A 7,425-nucleotide genomic window follows, 5' to 3' on the forward strand; every position below is an offset into this window, starting at 1 on the left:
GATACATAATGTATCTTTGGCCGCAATGGCGTGGGCAACTGGGTAGTCAAGCACCGAGTGAGTTAATAAACACAGAGCACACTTGGGCCCGCCACCGAACGCAGGTCGGCGTAGCATTTGCCACTTAAAACAAAATGCAAAACGAGAAAATCGTTGAGAGGGGAAAAATCTGCAAAAGTTTTGAAAAAGCTCTGCATAAACGAACCAATATGTGGTACTTTTCCCCCGTTCTCCGTCGTTCAGTAGAACAACAAACAGGACGGTGCGGGTATATTGCACCACCCCTGCCTGCCGGCTGCTCGGGGATCGCTCCGGACTGATGGTAGGATGGTAGTTAGTTTTGTTGCCCCCCAACTTTTTCCGATCGCAACGTGGCGCAGCGGCGGAGCAGGCTTCGGGTCGGTGGTGGTGGTGGTGGTGGTCGAGGAGGCGGGAGTCGAGGGGCGGTCCTCATCAGATAAGGAGAGGAAAGGGGGGGCAAGGGGGTGCACCTTATTGCATTCGATGCGACGGCGCAGCCGCTGGGCCTCTGCCCCGTGCAGCCTATCTCCGGGGCCGACTCGTGGGGGTGGGCGGGGCCGGCGCGGCCAGAAGACGACGACGGGGCGGCGTGCCGGGTGGGTAGCGCCCGCAGCCCGCCGGATAGGCAATGGCTGCGCGCGGGCGCTCGACGGGCTTGCCTACCTCGCAGGCGCTCGACTGCACCGTTATAAACTCCCCTCACTGGCTTTGCCCGGGGACACGTCCACTTGTGCTATTTCATGCTCATCAATTTGGCCTTCTCTCTCCCCCCCCCCTCTCGCCCCTTGTGGCCTTAGACTGATCCGCAGCAGCCCGGGCGCCTCCAACTTACCCCCTCCCGTCGGACTTTAAGGGGAAGGAAGAGAAATGGAGTCGACGAGAAGACGAAGGAGTGCGGACAGAGAAAGAGAGAGAGAGAAAGAGGGAGAGAGAGAGAGAGAGAGAGAGAGAGAGAGAGAGAGAGAGAGAAATGGTCGGCGTATGGCCCCCAATTAATCATACACTTCTCCAGTCACTTTATCACACATCACCGTCACGTTTACGTTTCCCCCGAGTGATCTCGGCATGCCTTCGCCGCCGCGGCCCCCCGCTTCACCCTCCGCGCCCCAAGTTCGTCGAGCGCGCGCTGCTCGCTGCGGCGGGCCCGGCTGTGGCTTTGTGCTACACTCGGCGCACCACAAGCCGTTTTCGACTCAACTCTGGAGAGTCGTGTCGGCGCTGCGCCCCACGCGGGCCTGTGGGGAGAGGGGAGGGGGGGGGGTCGTGCAATGGGTCTATTCCGCGCGGCAAAGGCGGCGCTACACACCCCGTCTCTCCGTGCCGATATGCTAGAGAAGGTTGCCGTCGCGCCGCCGGGGAGAAAAACAGGGTGAGAAACAGAACCGGTGAATTGGTCGTGCTTTTTGCACATTCCCCCCCCCCCCTCCGTTTTTCGTTTACTTAGCGTAAGAGTTGTTGTTTGGCAACACACGCACGGTATATGGCGTTTTCTGTGTGCTCACTGTGCCTGCTGGTGACGGTACAAAAGTTTTAATCACCCCCTGCCTGCCTGCTCCGCCTTCCCCCTCACCGCCTGAAGAACAAAGAAGAGGTTTATCAAAATGCCTTCCGCTGGGAGCTGGAACCCCCGGCTAAGCCTTTGGAAGGGCCGAGGTCAGGGTGCCAGGGCGGACAGCGCCGACCGTTTTGCTGCGGGTTGTCGCGCGTCCGGAGGACAAAGCCTTCGGGGCTGCCCCGCCCCGCCTGCTCCCCCCGCCTTTGCCCTGCACTCCCGGCCCTCCCGGCGCTGACGCCTACATTTAATTTCCGGTCCCTATCGCAAAGGGATTCTCTCGAATGCCGCTCTCGCAGGGCTGGTGGGGCCGCTGTACTGAACTGCGAGTGGAAAGGGGGCGGGAGGTGGTCTGTCGGAGTACCGAGAATGTCATGCTCTGGGTTCGCGAGCCACGGGCACCCACGGATAATCTATCTTGACTGTCCTCCAATGTTCATGTTCCTGGTATATATTTTCCAAAGGGATCGACATCTCAGATTTTTTGTGTACATGGAATATCTGAAATATTTGTGGAAGATCTGGATCACTTTTGGAAAATCGGGAAATTTTTGGTGGAATACCTGATTTTATTTTAGGGAATAATTGAGACAATTTTGGAATATCTGGAATATATTTAAAATACTTTTCAATATGTTCATGATATACCCAAACCCAAGTAGTCTAGCCCTCAATATTTTTACACTTAGTAGTACGGAAATATGCATTTGCTGGCAGAGGTGACAGTGAAGTATTTGCCGTCACCTATTTATGTTCTGTTTTATCCAAGATTTCTTTTCGTTACTTCACCCCATCACTCTCCGCAAACAACATCCTTTAGCAGTACTTCATGTGTTTTGCTCAAGCCCCATATGCCCCGGGCCGTCCGTGGCGCGTCGTGCCATCCGAGGCCTGGCCCGAAGGAGACAAATACGTTGGCTTCCTTTCTGTCGCGGCGTGGCGGGGTGCGGTGTAGCATGGCGTGGCGTAGCGGGACGTAGCGGGGCGTAGCGGGGCGCGGCGTAGCGTGGTGTGGCGGGGCGTGGCGACCCATATTTGACGAGCGAACAGCCGATTCTCTGCGGCGACAGAGGGGAGAGAGAAGGAAAGGGGGAAGAGGGCGGGGGTGCTGGGGCGGTGCCACGGGGGGCACACGCCATAAGTCAATTTATTCGATACATAATGTATCTTTGGCCGCAATGGCGTGGTTAAACGGGAGAAAGAATGGGGCCTCGAGGGGGTGGGGGAGGGAAAGGGAGCGTGGGAAGAAGGGGAGAGGGGAAAGGGGAGGGGGGGGGATTTTGCGGACGGCAGGTGGTAAAGCGGTGGCCAGGCGGCGCGGCCGGTCATTCTTTTTAATATTTCACGCCGTTATAGTCATGCGTCCCGAATATTTGAGCTGTTATTGGTTCGCGCTCGGCGCAGACCGCTTGCCGCCCCCGTCACACGGCCGGGTCGCGGACCGGGCTGCCGGCTGCGGCTGTGCCGCGGAACGCACAGAATTGCACGGCATCATCAGCCACAGTCAAAACAGGGTGTTCGCTCGTTCAGCAAAACATTTGCTAATATAGTAACGGCGAAAGAATTTTTTGGTTGCTAAAGTAGCCAAGCTGCCTTGGTATACAGTCTGCACCCCAAACACTGGGTACTGGGGCTTGGATCGCGTTCATAGCACTCGATCCTTGACGTTTCAAGAACATATACCAGGTGGCTGACTAACTACTACTCTACCGCGCATGTACGGTACGGGTACGGGCGGCGGGTTGCATGTTCTCTCTACCCACGGCGGCTCCATATGACACTCCGTGCGAATACACCCAGTAAAAGCGAGTACATTGCTTCTTTCAAGTGCACTCGATCGATTTACAGTGGAAAGTGTTCGTATCTGTCTGTTGCAAAGAGGTCGTCACGCAGTGTGAGTGAAATAATATTCGATCAACTGCCAGCCAGGCCAGGGATGTCATGACATTTACTTTCTCTTTGGCCTGCAGGCCGTGAGAGGCTAACCCTCACTTGTCACAGCGATTTCCACCGCTTCCCCTCTACGGCCCGGTGACGCGACGCGGTGTGTGGTGGCTGCGCGTGGCAGCTGCTCTCTCTCTCTCTCTCTCTCTGTCTCTCTCCCTCTCTCTCTCTTTCTCTCTCCCTCTATCTCTCTGTCTCTCCCCCCACCCCTCTCTCTCTCTCTCTCGCTCCTTGCCGCGTTCTGCTGCTCGGCCTGATGTGCCGAAACTGTCACGAAATGTGCTGCTTCCGCGCGGCATAGCTTTCTGCGTAGGTTAGGCAAGGGGAGGGGGAGGGGTGGGTTGCTGCGCGCGCGCGGCCGCGTCCGCAGCCATGTCACGATCGGTCAAAACGGCTGGGGCTCATTTGCATGCCGGCCACAGAATTGCCCCTCCCCGCCTCACGGTGGACCATACTTCCACCTCCTCCTCGTTCTCTCATACCGTTCAAACTTGGCATGTCTGTGTATCCTCTAGAAAGGACATCTACCCGCCCCGCAAACGCCTATAATCCTAAAAACATGTAAAGAGAAGCCCATTTGTCCGACGCGGAGGTGTCTCCCTCATACTCCTCGCCCGACGCCGACATCCCTTGCTGTATGCCGCTCCTTGTCCGCACCCTACCCCTCCCCCGGCCCCGGAGTGGGAGCCAGTTGGTGTTGGGTCCAATTCGATGAATGTCAACTATCCCTCCAGCCAGCCCCTGCTCCTCTCCCGCTCCTCTCCTGTCTCTTGTCGCCACCCCTCTGGAGCCAACGATAACACAAACCCACTTTGCACCCGGGGCTCTCCACGGACCGCAGCGCGGCCTGGCCTGGCCTGCCGCTAGTCACTCCATTTCTTCTCAAAACAGTTCCTCGGCCGTCTCCTAGGCCAGCGGCGCTCAGCGGGGGGCGGGAAGCGAGGGGTACCGGGACCGGGACCGGGAGCGGCGGCCTGGGATCGGCGGCGGCGAGTTGCCGGACGGATCCGTCGAAGCGGAGCAGGATCCCCGCGAGAGGGCGAGGGGGCGATGGGGGCGAGGGCGAGGTCCCTCTCTGTCTGACAGGCCCGTCTGTGGTTGTCCTCTCTCTCTATCTCTCTTACTCTTCTCTGCCGCCCCGAGCCGAACGCTGCTGGCCCTGGATTATTTTCCAGTTCCTTCTGTTGTTTCCCGACCACAACGACAGAGATATGTTGACCCAGCAGAGGCACTGCGTCCGTCCCCTCTGCGGTTTATTCTTACGGGGGCGGACCCTCTCCCCTCCTCCCTTCTCCCCTCCCTCGGGAGGATGAGGCAGATGTGGTTGAAGAGTCGAGCAAAACACGCGCGGTGGAGCCGAGAAGCAAAATAAATAAAGCGGACAATAGCAGGGGCGTGGGGGGGACGGGGGGCAGCCACGCGGGGGCAAATGCAGGAGAATGGTGGCTAAAATATTGCCGAGACGTGCGTGCCGCGAGAAATCGAGCGCCTTCGATTATCGACGAAAGTATCGTTCTCAGCCTAGTCCCCCCTCCCCCCTCTCTCTCAATCGACTCGGGGGATGCTCTCGCGAGTTTATGTGGTGAAATATTTACGTGAGTTTTGTTGAATGTGGATGTTTTACTTTTCGGTTCGGGGAGCCCAGTCGGTCGGGCCGGGTCGAGAGAGAAGTCCTGAGCAGGGTGGGGGGGGGAGAGCCTCGCCACGCGAACTGCAAAGCACACACTGTCTCGTCCGGTCTGCTAGAGGAACCCAGTCTGGCCAAACTCCACACTCAAAACAAGCACATGGAATCTGGGCATATTGTTTTTGTCTTGTTTTGAAAAAGAGGTATTTAGGGCTGAGAGGCACCACAGTTCGAGTTGAGTCGTTTTCAAGGGCGGAAATCTCTCCCGGCCTCGCCGGCTCTTAATCATCGACATTGTCTGGGCCACACACAGAGGGAAGGTCGGCCCGCTGTTCCTTTCACCCCTCGCCCCACCCCCCGCCCCCGGCCCGCCCCCACGCCCCTCGCTCATTTCGGACAAAGAGTCCGACAGAGACAGAGCACCGCGGCCGGGGGCGGGCGGGCGGGGTAGGGTGGGGCCGGCCCTGGGCTAGCACAGGACTGGCAGCCTGCAGCAGGAGGGCGACCCCTTCGAAGGGTCCGAGCCCAGTCTGACACAGACCGCCTTCCGCTGCCCCCCGCCGGGCCCCGCCCGCCCGCGCCCTGACGTTGACAAATGCATGGTGACACCACAACCCTTAAAAGGGCAAGCCCGGACCCCGCCTCCTTGGCCCGGCCCGCTCCGCTACCGGCAAGGCAAAGGCACTCCGACCCTTCACTCCGCTTCACTTGTCCTCCCCCTTTCCTTACCTCCAGCCCATTCCCTTTTCCCTTTACATCGCCGCACTTTTGCCTTTCCGACCGCGCAGCCCTCCGCGCGCCTGATCCACTGCGGGGGGACGCGCGAGGTGCTAAGAGGCGGGGGGCGGCGGCGGTATGGCCGGCGGAGAGGCTGGAGTTGTCGCCGAATCTGAACCAGATTTATTCCGTCCAGAGCTCGGGAGAGTTTTTTTTTTTTATTCCCCAGAGCTAGCGGCAGCGGCAGCAGCTGTGCGACGGACAAAGTTCCGCAGCCAATGCGCACGGGCTGATGCCGCTGCCGCGAGCGCTGGCTGTCACCCCGGGCTCCTCCCGTCCGCAGTCCGCTGTATAGTGCTCTGAGGTGCTGCACGCTCGTGATCACAGTCATGTTCTAGGAACGCGCATCGAACACACTTTGGTCTGTCTGCCTGTCTTTTATTCCTGCTTTCCTCCTCCTCCCTGTTCACACAAACCCTTGTGCATTTTATTGTGCATAAACATGCAGAATTTTATACAGCCATAAGTTTGCAAAAATTTTATGGATAATATTGTGCACATTGTGCACAATTATGCACAAACTGCACATACTTATGCATAAAATTGTGCATAATATTATGGCGGTATAAAATTCTGCATGTTTGTGCACAACACAATGTAAAAGGGCTGGAACCGGGTCGACGGGGGTAACCGAGTTACCCGGGTAGGGTACCAAGCAGTGTTTCCTTTTACGGCTACCCGGCTAAGCGATCGTCCAAAAAGTACGTCCGCTTTCCTCAGACTCATTTCGGCAAGTTCCAGTGGCTTGGCGCCTGCGAGATTCAGGGTAGGCCAACCTGCAGTACCTGCTTGCATGGCAGGCAATATATTGCCTACCTACCAGGCGCTAAAAGTTTGCAGAGGCCAAACTTTGAGCTTTGCGAGTTGGTAACGGCGAATGACGGAAGTGCACTATGGATTAGGGCTGTGCGAATCGGGTTTTTCAGTTCGAATCGAATCCAATTTCTTAAAAAAATTTCCGCATCGAATCGAATCCGTCGAAAAATCTTCGATTCAAATCTTCTGAAATTCGGCCCGAATCGAATCGAATCTTTTGGGTCGCTTAAAGCTTCATATTTTCATTTCTTTTTTGAAAAATTTGGAACTTTAATTAGTAACATTCTGTCTTAAATTATTTACCCGTACTCGCAAGGCTCAAAAGGGACCCAAATCGCGCTAACCAACCATCGAAATTCGGTGACGAACCAAGCTGATTCGAAATCTCGAATCTTTTGGTACCGAATTCTTTCGACACCGAATCGAATCAGAACAGATTCGATTCGATTTCGATTCGAACCATTATCACAGCACTACTCTCGATGAGACCTCCTAACACCCGAGAGGAAACAGTTCCTATTGGGGGGAGGGAGGACCGGGCGGGCAGGGCGACGTACCCCGTTTCGACGTATTGTCTACCTCTCAGGCGCGGGTACCGGGGTACCCGTTAGGCAAGGGGTACCAGCCTCGGTAGCCGGGAAACATGATATTTCCCACGTCGACACGTTCCCTACCCGTGTTAACCGGT

Source organism: Frankliniella occidentalis, unplaced genomic scaffold (assembly GCF_000697945.3).
Source record: "Frankliniella occidentalis isolate FOCC.00 unplaced genomic scaffold, Focc_3.1 Scaffold45, whole genome shotgun sequence".
Classification (NCBI taxonomy): domain Eukaryota; kingdom Metazoa; phylum Arthropoda; class Insecta; order Thysanoptera; family Thripidae; genus Frankliniella; species Frankliniella occidentalis.